This window comes from Puma concolor, chromosome F2 (genome assembly GCF_028749965.1).
Source record: "Puma concolor isolate L17-30 chromosome F2, mPumCon1.1.hap2, whole genome shotgun sequence".
In the NCBI taxonomy this organism is placed as follows: domain Eukaryota; kingdom Metazoa; phylum Chordata; class Mammalia; order Carnivora; family Felidae; genus Puma; species Puma concolor.
The window spans coordinates 64,236,766-64,250,968 of NC_141684.1; the positions used below are offsets into that span (position 1 = coordinate 64,236,766).

The 14,203-nt window shown below is 41.2% G+C and overlaps 1 protein-coding gene across 2 annotated transcripts in view; it reads right to left on the minus strand.

Moving 5' to 3' along the window:
- SULF1 (sulfatase 1) overlaps positions 1-14,203 on the minus strand; it is a 182,240-nt gene that overhangs the window by 141,290 nt on the left and 26,747 nt on the right. For both annotated transcript variants that reach the window (XM_086695222.1, XM_086695221.1), the window contains exon 2: positions 5,531-5,625. The gene's annotated coding sequence lies outside the window, so the exon portion shown is untranslated. The remainder of the gene's footprint in view (positions 1-5,530; positions 5,626-14,203) is intronic.

Sequence of the window (14,203 nt, forward strand, 5' to 3'; positions counted from 1 at the left end):
AGTCGGGGAGGGGCAGAGAGAGGGAGACACAGAACCCGAAGCAGGCTCCAGGCTCTGAGCTGTCAGCAAAGAGCCTGACGTGGGGCTCGAACCCACGAACCATGATGAACCATGAGATCATGACCTGAGCCAAAGTCAGATACTTAGCCGTCTGAGCCACCCAGACACCCCAATTTTTAAATAATTATACTCTCTCAAAGGCCCTGTAGCCTGATCATCTTCCATTTAAAAATAAGGGAAGCAGAACTAACTAAAATTTAAATAAAAATGTGAAAAAAAAGGGAAGCAGAAACCACTGAAGTTCATGTTAGACTCTACCCCTCCTAAAGGATCCCTTCAAAATGTGCCACCTTGCATTGTGACAGCCATAATCCGCAGCAACTTTCAAACACATTTGTCCCAAATATACCACTACAAGATTCTCTAGTAATTTGAGGGCAACATCATAAAACCAGTATGAATTCTCACTGGAATCCAATTTTATTTTTACATTTTTTATAGTCTACCAGAGAGACAAGGATCTTCCCATCCCTGAAGATCAGCGGTTTGCCAAAAGCGAACATCGAATTTTGTAGATTCTCTAACCTGCAGATGCGAATGTAAAAAGCCTCCAGTGTTCCAGTTCTACCCTTATAAATACACACGGCAAAAATGTCCCAAAAAAGTCTCCATCAATGACCTATTTGTTTGGAGCCCTAGATAATGCGGTAACAACAGAACCTTAGTAACAGGATTTGACCTTATCACCTAATTATTCAAGGGATGACTTCTTAGAAAACTTAACCTTCATTTGTAATTGTGATGCTCTCCTTAGGAAATCTAAGCAGATGAATGAGGTTAAATTAGGACATCATTGAGAGAAGGAACCTAAATTTGAATATATCTGCCACCAGTGGCACTGGGGATTCAACAGTGACACAAATCAAATGCTTCCTATGTAAGCAGAGTTAATCAGTCCTGAAAATGCACTAACATAGTACAAAGCAGTATTTCTTTTCAGGAAATGCAACATTATACTGGCAAATATATTCCATCTTAACTCCAAAATGCCATTCAAAACCATCCTATGAAAAAGGACATCAATTTAAAACATCTGGCCTGAAACCAAGTTGTGGAGTTACATTTTACTTCTTAAAATTCACTGTTGTGAGAATGCAGACTTTTTCTATCCTAAACTGTGGCTCGCTGATCTTAAGCAAATGTTGTGCCTCTAGCGTGGGTCATTTCAGCATTGGATGGACTGATTCTGCCCTTCTGATCCGTCTTAAAGATGTCTTGGGGGACATCTTAATGTAAGCAGGGCCCTTAGACCCTTCCTAACAAGCATTACCACAAAGTGATCTCTTGTAACACTCAGGGTTCCAGGCATAGAACAAGACCATTGTGTGTGACCTGATTTCATTTCAGTGACTGTCCCAGTAAAGAATGACATCATCCCATTCTTTTTTTCTTGATCTCCACTTGTGACTGTCCTCATCTCCCCGCCCCCACCCTCGTCATAATTAAACTGCTCTCCTCCCTCCCGCTCCACACTCATCATAGAGAAGTAGCTATTTTCCTCTTAACTTCCGCCTGAATTGTATCATTACGGCAAGAGCAAAGGGCTTTCCTCTGGTCGGTTAATATCCCCGGAGTTTGTTTCCTCGCCATAGTAGACAAAGCCCTACTCTCTTGGCAGCCAAAGTGCACTGGGAGGACCGTCTGCTGGGATAGGTCTCAGTCAGATGAAAATGGAGAAAAGCCAGCAAGAGGTGACACAGCCTGATGGGCACAACGTTTCCCATCCTATTGACGTTTGGTGTTTTCTGTCACCACAAACTCCTTGGCTTTGAGGATGTACTGTCTACACAGGTCCATTTAACGATGTGTATGCAGGTGTGCACATTGGTATGCCTGCGCATACCGGCACTTGCTTTATCGCTTACATTTGTATTAGGACTCACATGTGAAAGTACTTAGTTTCGGAGGGGCTGAAAGGACGATGCAGGAGAAGACATTAGTTTAAAAACTGGCATTAGAAGGCAACTAAATAAAACGGCTATGTGAGGAAGGTGTGGGTTAGATTTTTTTTTGACTGTTATCTCTTATCGGGAAAAAGCAAAATCCACTCAGGTGTCCACATTTATGTAATAGAGCACAATTTCAAACTATGAACTATGAAGACAATGCAGAAACTGTAGACTGTTTCGATATAAGAGTGAAAAGAATCAGAATAAAATTGTATATTCTCTATGTTTCCAATTACATAAAATATTAGCTAGGACCACATGAAATTGCTGCTTTTGTGGGTCAGATATAGTCCATAGCAGCAATTTTCTATGATTCCGCATTGCATATATTCATATTAGAAAAAAAAATCCTGGGCTTGGGTTAAGTGGGTGTGTGTTTTACCTAAAAAAATTTCATATTGGGTCCCTATTATGTTGTGTTTTTTTTTATGAATTACTTTATATCATTTTATTTTCTTTTTAGTAAGAGAGGGAGAATGCATGATCCAGGGGCAATCAAGAATCTCGAGCAGGCTCTACACTCGGCACAGAGCCCAACATGGGCTTTGATCCCATGACCCTGGGATCATGAGCCGAGCTGAAATCAAGAGTCGGATACTCAACTGACTGAGCCACCCAAGTGCCCCAGGTTTTATTTTTAAGTAATCTCTACACCCAACGTGGAGCTCAAACTTAAAACCCTGAGATCAAGTCACATGCTCCACCAACTGAACCAGTCTAGTGTCCCGCTATCGTATTGTTTTACAACAAATACATTATTTTAATTGCCATTAGGATGTGCACTGAGAAATGTTCAGGGTGACAATGGTCACAAATGAAAACAGTTGGCTTCTTAGCAGCCCCAGATTCAGCTCTTTATATTCCACAGCAAGCTTTAAATGCTCAGTAGATACCCAAAGAAAATTTTAGCAGTTTTTAGGGTCTAAATCTGAAGTTGATTCCTTGAAAAGATAGAGTTTACTATTACAATTTATGGACAATTTAAAAAATCTCTTAAATTTAAATTAAGGCATTGAGTATAACTTAAATTATTAGAGTAATATAGAAAATAATAAAGTGCCAGGGAGGCACAACTAAGACATGCTTTGATAAAATTTTCCATCCTAAATGGGCATCAACAGGGCTAGGAAAGGTCTTAATTTCCTTATAAACAACATATTTGCTGTTCTAAGTTATCCCATCTGTGTGCCCCAAGCCTTGTCTGACAGTGCAGTTTTTGAGACCAGAAGGTACAATAGAAGCCATTCAGATTTTGGCAGGTGGACTTCAAGCTGAAAACCAGGCTCCACAAAAAAATAACAGTCTGTTCCACAGGTGTGAACATTTTTGACAAGAACCCTCAAAATCTCCCCCAAGCTGTGAAATTTAATTGTCCTTTTGTTGTTTTATTGCATGTGAATACAATCTATCTCTCCTTGGAACAAGAGAGAATCTTCTGGCAATCGGATAGTCAGGGGATGCTTAGGCAGCTTCTGAGTTTTGCTTATGACATCTCCTGGTTCTGTTTCTTGTGTTATGTATCTTGGAGGTGATGCCAAGTTCACTGAACTGCAGGTAAGCAGTTCTTAAAGCTGGAAAAATATTAAATGAAAGAACTTTATATCCAGATGACATGAGCAGAGAGGTAATCAAAAATGCACAGGGCAGCATTTTGAAGCTCTGAGCCTCATTAAAGTGGTCCTTATTTTATAAACCTGACTGTCTGAGCACACATAGAAAGGACTAATTTTTTTCTACAAAATTTACCAGATGGGAAGACTGTGGATCTGTGAATACAGATGTGGTGGTGAAGAGTGACTCAGTTACCTATCTAATACAGCTCAAATGATGGATGAGGAAGGGCGGAGATGTTGAAGCTGGCCACTGGTCCAACTTTGAATTTGAATATTCCAGTCCAAAGAGAGAAAAAAACAGACCAGAGACTTCTCTCACAGGGGGCCTATAGGTTTTTAAGAAGTAGTGTCTTGTGTGTTAAATTTGAGCATGTAATTCTAACTTGATGCAATATTAAACACATTTGTGTTTTCTCATAATAAGAATATACTAATGAAAAGGATATAATGCTTAGTGATAAAGTTGCCCATTAAATGGAGAACTGACTCAAGAAGATGAAGAACTCTGAAGTAGTCATAGTTCTACTGTTTATTGAATTTATTTCTAAACAGAAATCTTTTTTAGTTTCTGTTTGGGAGTATTTCCTCTCCTGTCCAGAGTTTTGAAGGAAGGAGACTTCATTCAACTTCAACTTGTTTTCTCTTATTTTTTATTTAGCTTGTGGGTAACCAGCTTCCACTACATTTCTGGTGATACCCCAGACCATTTGCACACAGAGCACTGAGAATTACAGGAAAAAAATTGCCAGTGTTCATAATTTTCTGTCAAGGAAGTAACCCCACACTCCCATACACTTCTAGATATTTCCCTTCTAAATGTGGCATTTGTAGAGGACACAAAATGCTTAATGTCGTAAGTATTAGAAAGAGGAGCTGGATAAATCAATCCTCAAAAGACAAACCTGAAATTCAGGCTAGACCTGTTGAAGATTTCATTTTGTTTTGTTTGTGTGAGGTTCACAAACTTTTTGGTGATTGGAGGACTTTATCCAAGCCAACCTGGGCCAACACAAGGCTTAGAATGAAAAGCAAGCAGAGGGTAATGACTTTGAAGAGCTGCAATTTGAAACCAACAGGAACTCAGCAGTTTCCATTGCATTAATTTGGTTGGGGGTAGAAGGAAACAAATTTCAATGTTGACATTTAAGCAAAGACACATGGGGCTGTAAACTCACATGAATCAACACCCCTGAGAATGTTTCTGCAGCTAAGGTTGCATGGCTTGGATGGGTCTCTGTAACTCTTCCCAGCCCCACAACACTCAGGGCACTAGTGTGTATGTGGCCAAGACAAGAAACTGTGAAGGCAAGCTATGAACAAGACAGGTGACATCTGTGGTTTTCACTCCTGAGACTGTGGATGGCTGGGTGTAGCTGGCCTGCCATTCCCTGTGACTGATTCCCCTGAGCTTCATGAGCAGCTCATGACATGTTAATAAAGTTCTATGATCCTTCCTTCCTCCCTTCCTCCCTTCCTTCCTTCCTCCCTTCTTCTCTCTCTCTCTCTTTCTTTCTTTCTTTCTTTCTTTCTTTCTTTCTTTCTTTCTTTCTTTCTTTCTTTCTTTCTTTCTTTCTTTTCTTTCCACCCAATGTGGAACTCAAACCCAATAACCCTTAGATCACGAGTCACAGGCTCTACTGACTGAGCCATCCAGGCACCCTGATTCTTCAAATACTCATTATTCAGATGGTTCTTTTGCCATTCCTGAAGCCTAATTTCATGAAATGGCTCTACCACATTTAAGGCCCCTTTTAGCTCTCTCAGCCAAGAAGGATGAAAATGTTACAGGAAGGTTTTCTCACAATTCCCCATCCATGGAACTCTCCTCTCCTCAAGTGACATGGTGTGCTCAGGTTTAATTAGCACCTTGGTTTAATTAACTAAGAGATAAATGTTTGATACGAGTACCTTTGAAGATGTCCTGCAGTTACTCTGTCCTGGAGAACCTTCACGTCATCTGCCAAGTTCGCCTTCTTCAGACAGTGGTGGGTGGCAGTCAGCACCTACGATGGAGAAGAGTCAAAGTGTCCTCAGTTGCATTTTATCAGTGGCTTCTCTTATCTTTCCGATAGCGCCCTTTCACAACTTCAAAAGAGAACATCATTAGGAATAATATTCTCCAAATTTTATCCACGCTGATTTTCTTACAATCACTTGCAAGAGGCTTTGAAGTATGGTGAGTAATTCAGTCCTTTTGTAGAAGTTTCCATTTGACTCTCTCTTCATCAAGGGAAAGACTTTCCCTCAGATTCATTTCATATTACTCTTTGACTGGATTTCCTAAGACTAATAAAGAAGAGTTTCTTTTCAAAAGTTTAGAAGGTGTTCCAAGTTTAAAAGTTGAGTGACATCTAATTTGAGGTTATGAGACCTGTTTTATTTTATTTTATTTTTTTTTCAACGTTTATTTATTTTTGGGACAGAGAGAGACAGAGCATGAACGGGGGAGGGGCAGAGAGAGAGGAAGACACAGAATTGGAAACAGGCTCCAGGCTCTGAGCCATCAGCCCAGAGCCTGACGCGGGGCTCGAACTCACGGACCGCGAGATCGTGACCTGGCTGAAGTCGGACGCTTAACCGACTGTGCCACCCAGGCGCCCCTATGAGACCTGTTTTAAAGGGAAATGTGCTGAGTCATAAAATCTCCTAAAGTTGCTGTAAGCTATTATTTGATGAGTAGCAAAGTAAGCTACCTTGCTACTTATTTAACAAGTGGTTAAATTTGTTTCTATTCTGCATTTATTACAGTTGAAAAATGTAAGTAACTAAAATCAACTTAGATACCTTGAATAAGAGGAAACACGCAGTTTAATGCATTAAGTATTTGATGATGCAATCTTGCTGCCATGAATAGCACATTTTTAACATGTACACATATCTATGATTTATAATATAGAAAAATATTAGATATATCATGTGTATCTTATCAGAAAATATAAGGTACAAGAAATACAAAAGAATAGGAAAACATCACACATGATCTAATAACCCCAAAACTCCTTTACCCTGAAAAGGTATTTCTCTTGCCCATGTAAATAAATATTAAAACATTTCATTTGGAGCTTTCTTACCTCTTCACTGGTAAAAACAACTGTCTATTGGTATATGCAGAGGGGAATTTCAGAGGTAATGGGTAGAGATGATCTCCATGAGGATAATAGACCTGGGATCTCTTCTTTCTTTAAATTTTTTTTTTCAAAGTTTATTTATTTTTGGGATAGAGAGAGACAGAGCATGAACGGGGGAGGGGCAGAGAGAGAGGGAGACACAGAATCGGAAACAGGCTCCAGGCTCTGAGCCATCAGCCCAGAGCCTGACGCGGGGTTCAAACTCACGGACCGCGAGATCGTGACCTGGTTGAAGTCGGACGCTTAACCGACTGCGCCACCCAGGCGCCCCGACCTGGGATCTCTTCTTGATCTTAACTGCCCCTAGTGATCCAGGTTGAATGTGGGGCAGTACCTAGTCCTTTGCTCTGTTCTGGAAGCTTCATTCTCATAGTGAGGTTCCTGCAGCAGGGACTCCCTGGAGCTGGCCTGTTGCGGCAGGACCCTTCCTCCCACGCCACCCTTATCATGTCTCTTTCCATTCCTGACAGAAGCTCAACTCCTCCACCCACTTACGCCACCCTCTGTAATCTGGCACACCCAACCCAGCTGGCCCTTGAAGTACTCCCCTGTGCTTCCCGTTCTGGGGGTTGGTGAGCTGTAGGACTTCTACTCTCTCTGTTCTCACGTCTCTGATAATATTACAAACTATTATAAGTATCACACGGATGTCTACTTTTTAAATACGTCCCTGGAGGACATAGAAATGTTTTTTTTATAATTATGCATGACACCCTGTGATCTCTAGAAGTAAAAGTTAACACATGAATGTGAAGCTATAAGTATCTGCGATGGTCGCGCTGGCATAGCCTAAGGCCAAAGAACATCCTTTTTGCAATCGTTCTGAATATACTATTGGGCGTAGCGGACCCTGGAATTAGATGCCTGAATTCCAGCCTACAGCATTCACTAGGTGATCTTGAGTGAGTTAATTTCCCTATGCCTCCGTATCCTCTGAAAAATGGAGATCTAACATTGTATCTAACCCACAGGGTTGATGTGAGAATTATATGCAAGCATCCATGTAAAAAATTTCGAAGAGTTCATGACCCATCATAAGCACACAGTAAACACTGGCAAGCATTATAATTGGGGTAAATTTTTGTTGTTGTTGTTTTAGCTCTTGCAGTGGTAATTTGCAATCAAAAGATATTTTCATGGACCGAGATCAGACTTTTTGTAAATTTTATACATGGAGGCTCTGATTTGTCATCATTAAAATGACAATTTGTGGGTGAATAATTGCTACCGGCTATTACAGAAAGAACAGAGGCAGCCTAAATATCTGCCTGGTAAGTATGTGCCCATGGGAGTCAAATACCTCCTGCAGTGCCGTGTAAAGTTGTATTGGCCAGAATAGAGCAAGGTGGTAAGACAGTTGAGCCATCGCAGTTTTCTGTTCCATAACCTTGATCCCAGCAGATGTATTGCCTGGATCCTGTCTTCATTTACACGTAGCACTCGTACCAATTCATTATAAATAGGCATAGTACTCAATGTGCAATAGAAATTTCTTACTAATAAAAATAAAGAAATTTCTTATTAAAATGTTTTTTCTTTTTAGAATTTCATTAATGAACACTTTGCTGAAACAAATTTATTCTTTAATTTCAGCAAAACAGCATCATCTGGCAAATAAAATTAACATTATTAAAGAGAATGTTATTGGTTTATGGTTTCGTTTATATTTAATCTGTAATTTCTTTTGGATTTTCAATGATATAAATATAATGATATTATTGTGGATGCAAAGTTATATAAATATCATTCAAGTGAGTTACGCCCAGTTTTTTTTTTTAGGGTTTATATTTCAGTCACATTTTAGTAGGTAGCAATGTAAGACAATACAGGGGGCTCCGTGATCCATCAGTCAGGTAGGGAAACGCTATAGGAGAGTTCCCACCAGCCTGGCTTCCTCAGGGTCCCCCGTGAGACTCTCTTTATGCTTTCATTTCTGCCATTCCTTACCTAGAAAAAGCCACAGTTATTCCTTCCACATATTCAAATTCTAAGCACCCGTCTGGGATCAGCTGAAGTCCTGACATTTCCTGACAAGGTCCATTTTCATTTCTGTCGTCAGCCCTCCAACACTTAGAAATTTGTGCCACAAATGTAACATTTAGTTATACAGTCCCCACTGTTGTTGCTGCTGCCTACACGGGTGAAGGTCTCATCTCTCCAACCAGGTTTTAAGATTGCTAAGCATGAGAGTTATACCTGGGATTTTATATACATCTCATACTCTAATCATAATGTGGCCCCCGGTAAGTACCGGGCACTGATTGAGCATCACTTTATTCACTTATTTATCACTTTTTTTTCAATGTTTATTTATTTTTGAGAGAGAGAGAGAGACAGAGAGACAGAGAGAGAGACAGAGACAGAGCTTGAGCAGGGAAGGGGCACAGAGAGAGGAAAACACAGAATCCTCCGAAGCCGGCTCCAGGCTCTAAGCTGACAGCACAGAGCCCGAAGTGGGGCTCGAAGTCATGGACCACGAGATCATGACCTGACAGAAGTCGGACGCTTAACCAACTGAGCCACCCAGGCACTCCAGAGCATTACTTTATCGCCAGAACCTGAGTCACATATTGATCCCGGGTTTGTTCTGGAGTTTATTTAAGTTTTGGTCAAAAATATCTAATCTAAGACCTTGGAAGGTTCCTGAAGCAAGGATACATTTCCGGTTCACATGGCACTGAAGCTAGGCCACACAAACTTGAATGAAGCAGGGGATCTTTGGCCTACCTCTAGACCATTTTGCCCTTTCTCTTTCTCAAGCCAGACTTATGATATTTTCTGTAAGCAACGGCTCAGCACAAGACTCAGATGTGTCTTACACAAAGACGTGTGGGGGGAGAGAAAGAGGGAGAGAGAGAGAGAGAGAGAGAGAGCGTGTGCTCGTGTGAATCTCAGTTTCTCTGTTCATAAAATATACAGATAAGATTGGGAGACATCCAAAATCCCTTTCTGCTCTAAAATTCTAGGAAATGCTGGCACCCGTGCCCATTAATTTGACATTAACATCCACAACTCAATGTGGGTGTGTGCCAGAATTTCACCTGCTGATAATATACTGGGAAGTTGAGTTGGATAGTTTAAGGACTGTACTTTAAAAGTTTGGTTTGGCTTTTCTCTCCGCATTAGCGTTGTACTTAGCACTTAGGAATCCATGCTATAAAGCAAGTAGATGATTGAACTTAACTCTTGGCTTTTTTCAGTTGTTCAGAAACTGAGCTGCATTTCCTGGCTCTCAAACTTCGTAAACTCATCAGATTTTGGTGCAGAGCAATGCCATTAAAATAACAGTCCTCGGTGGAAAACACTAGCAGCGTTCATAGCGAAATGCTGAAACAGTAACTGATGTTTTTAAACTGTGAACTGGAGGCATTTATCTACGCCGCACACACATATATATTTAGACAGACGTGGACGGTAAACGCTTAGATTTCTCAGGTAGTTGTCCTTCCATTTCTTCTGGAAGCTGCTTTCAGTCTTGTTGCAGAAATGCATTCCGTCTCTGCTTGCTGTGCCTTGGAAAGTAATAACAGTTCCAAACTGCTTTCCCTAAGGAGCTGTTGGAAGGTCCAAACTGTCCTCATTAGAAACCTTGCACTGAACCACACAAATCCTGCCATTGTGGCTGGTGCTCGCATGTGGGACTATTACTTCATGCACAATGACATGGGACCGAAAACATGTGAACAGGAAGCCAAACCCAAGAGAGAGCTGGGGAACTTCCAGCTTTCCGAACTGAAGCAGAATCCGGCGATATTCCACACTCAGGTGTCTGGGGGACTGCACAGCTGCAGCCTATCCACTCTTCAAACACTGCTCAGGACAGCGCAGTGGCTCTGGTGGCACCCCGGCTGGAGTAAATCATCATGTCAGCAGACCCAAAACGACTGTGGAGAGTGGAGCACTTGCTTATGAAGCCAAGACTTTAAATGGCTTGAGTAGCCTACGTGTGGGATGGTCGGCACCATATATGGAAGCTCACTACATTCTTCAAGCTTCCTCTTGTGCTAATGGGGATTCCCCCAAATGTATCTAGCTCCTTCTTTAAATAATAAACTTTTGCAGGATGCAAGTTCATCTTATGCTAAAATATATAGAGGGTGATTATTTTGTATAATGGAGATAGTAACAGTTCCTTTTTGGAATTTTTCTTTTTCTTTTCCTTTCTTTCTTTCTTTCTTTTTTTTTTTTTTTAATGTCGGAAGCAGTTTGGTAAAAATAGAAACTTTTTCATCATTTCAAGAGCCCAAAATAATTTCTGAAGTTTGGGGGATTTTGAAGTGAACCATCAGAGGCCAGATGGGATTCAGCTTATAACCAAATATATCTTTCTGATGAGTGATAAACCTCTTTACATTCAGAAGTGGAAATAGCTTCTTAAAATCTGTTTTTAAATATGTTGATACAGTTTACCTACCAGACGGAAATATTATATGACTTTGTGAGACTAGTCATGAAGTCTGGGGCTAAGCCCGTTTCATAATAAGTGGTGTTTGCTCTGAAGCGTTCAGGTGCGGAAGGCACTCTGAAATGCGGGAAATCCGAGCGAGGCTCTGCCATAGAAAATTAAGTGCTGAGTGTAGAAAGGGTGAAAGGTATAAGAAAACGAAGGTAATCAAGTAATCAGACCTCAAAGATTTAAAATGTCACAGCTTCCTGTTAATCAGATTGTTTTCTATTCATTCTAAACGTTAAAATTCTTCCAGTTGTCATCTTTGAAAAATTCGCAAATGTTATCCACCCGTTCTCTCCAGTTACGTATCATTCAAGCATATAGGAAGAACTTCCCTTGTCACACCGAAGAAGGAAATGGTTGTAGGCTGAGTAACGGCAAAGTAGATAATCACCAACTTTGCCTTAGTCTTAGAAACTACCTCCTTTTCTCTAGTTTCTGAGTGTATCCCCTAATTCAAGGACAGTGGAAAAGTCTGCTGTGGAAGGGCTTCTTCTTCATGATCAAATATTCTTTAGGAATATGTGTTCTTTCTCGGCAAGTATTCTACTAGCCCAGATCTTTTTTTCTGAGTCTCTGCTCATTCCTGATGGCTCAGAGGAAGTACAGATTAGTCTTTTTAAGGGTATGCATGGCTATTGGCAAGACTGCCCTAGACATGGCCTTCCTGTTGAAACGTTAATGGAAAAACAATCCACTCAACAGCACGGTTGCAAGATGAAAGGGCAGAGCCCAGTGAGTCTAGATATTGACATTTCTTGGGGGCACCAAGCAGAATAGGGAGGGCTTAAACTTTGTCTCTCCTCAAAAGCCACCACCCCAAATCTGGCAACTGTTACACTTTTTTAAGAACTACTTTTGATTTTTACTCAATGTTGGAGTCTACCCTCTCGCTGACACCTCAATTCAACATCTCCCCTCCCCCCCCACCCCTCCAAACTAACTCAATTTTGTTACAAACTTGTGCCTCCTCTTGTTTTATGGTATTCCATCGTAGCTACCCCGGTGAGCCCAAAACTAACACAGACCTTTCCTTTTTCTTTCACTCCCTCATTCAGCCCCCAAGCTGAGAATGTCGTACCTTCTAAAGAGTTCTGGAATCTGCACCCTATTGTCCACCTACACAGCTCAGGACCTCAGCATTTCTCATGGAAAACTACAATAGCCTTTTTGTTTTTTTCAATAGATGTCCTTTTTTTTTTTTTTTTAACGTTTATTTATTTATTTCCAGAGAGAGGGAGAGCATATGAGCGGGGGAGGGCCAGAGGAGGAGGGAGAAAGCAAGAATCCCAAGCAGGCTCCGTGTGGTCAGTGCAGAACCCAATGGAACGCTTGATCCCATGAACCGTGAGATGGTGACCTGAGCCAAAACCAAGAGTCAGACGCTTAACCGACAGAGCCACCCAGGTGTTCCCCTACAACAATCTATCAACTGGTCTTCTAGTTTATAGTATTGCCAGCCCCCTGGGCCTTTGCTCAACCCCCACTCCATACTGGATACTAACTCCTATATGTAAAACCTTCCTGAAACAAAAAAATCCTATCTACTTGCTGCCTCCTCAGCCCCATGCAAAGTCCTCCCTTAACTCCCACTGGTTCAAGAGTGATCCTGAAAATGCTAGGGTTGGTGAGTTAAGAAGCTTGTGCTATAATGCTTCCGTCACTGGGATGGGTTCGGTACAAACAAATGCAATAGTCTATTAAACCAAACGATATCTTACTGGTGCAGTTGGTTTGCATTTCAGCCCAAGTTTTTTGTATATCGATCTGAACCTATAAAACAGATTTTTTTTCAGATCATGAGCTGGTCCATGCATGAGTTTGAGTTTTACTACAGTACTAGGTCCAAGCACTTCGGCATGAGGCACCGGGATACTCATGATTGGGCCCCTGACTAAATCCCCAGCCCCTCCTAGAGGCAACACTCTGGCATTAACTGAAATCAGCCCCTCACCCCATGCTTTCTCACACCTTCTTCTCTCCCAATGCTCTTCTCTTCTACGAAGTCCTGCCACACCTCTTGCTGATCCTTTAAAACTCACACACTCACTGTGTCACTGCGAAACTTCCTTTGACTGACACCAGGCAGAAATAATCACTCTAGCTTCACTTCTGTCACTTCACCTGAAACACACTTCTATTTTTAAGGTATCGCACTGTTAAGAAAATTATCAGTCGTTTCAAACTGTCTCCTCAGGCTATCAATTCTCCCAGGGCAGGATATTAATCTTATTCACCTTTGTATCACTAGTGCTTAGCATAGCACACAATGCATAGTAGATGCTCAATAAATGAATGAACTGAATCAAACATAATAAAGTACATGGAAAAACCCTAAGGAGTGCCTGGGTGGCTCAGTTGGTTAAGTGTCCGACCTCGGCTCAGGTCATGATCCCACAGTCCGTGAGTTTGAGCCCTGTGCTGGGCTCTGTGCTGACGGCTCAGACTCTGGAGCCTGCTTCAGGTTCTGTCTCCCTCTGTCTCCGCCCCTCCCCCTCTCACATTCTGTCTCTGTCTCTGTCTCTCTCTCTCAAAAATAAACATTAAAAAAATTGTTTTAAAAAGCCCTAAAATTGACTGAAACACTGCTATTTTCAGACACTGTGCTGGGTGTTTCACATATATTATTTCCTTTTAGTCCTTTCAACAATCCTGCCTTTGGGGAAAGTAGTATTGAACTTATTTTATAGATGTGAAACCTGAGGCTAAAAATCTTAAAGATCTTGCCGCTGGTCATATTCAGGTAATGGCAAAAGCAAGCCTCAAATCTGGACCTCATCGTGGTTTGTACTCTTTCTACTATGACTGAGTATGCCTTTGAAGCTAACGTTGAGATTATGTGGCCGGTCCTTGTAATTACATTAGCTAGCAGATAGAATTTAGTGTTCACAGATCACTTTTAAATTTAGGGGTAAAAGCAACTAGAATCCAGTCTCATTTTCAACTTTAATTATGCCTTAGAATTTCTTGGAAGCCACAGAGAATTCTAAGTGGAAATGTCAT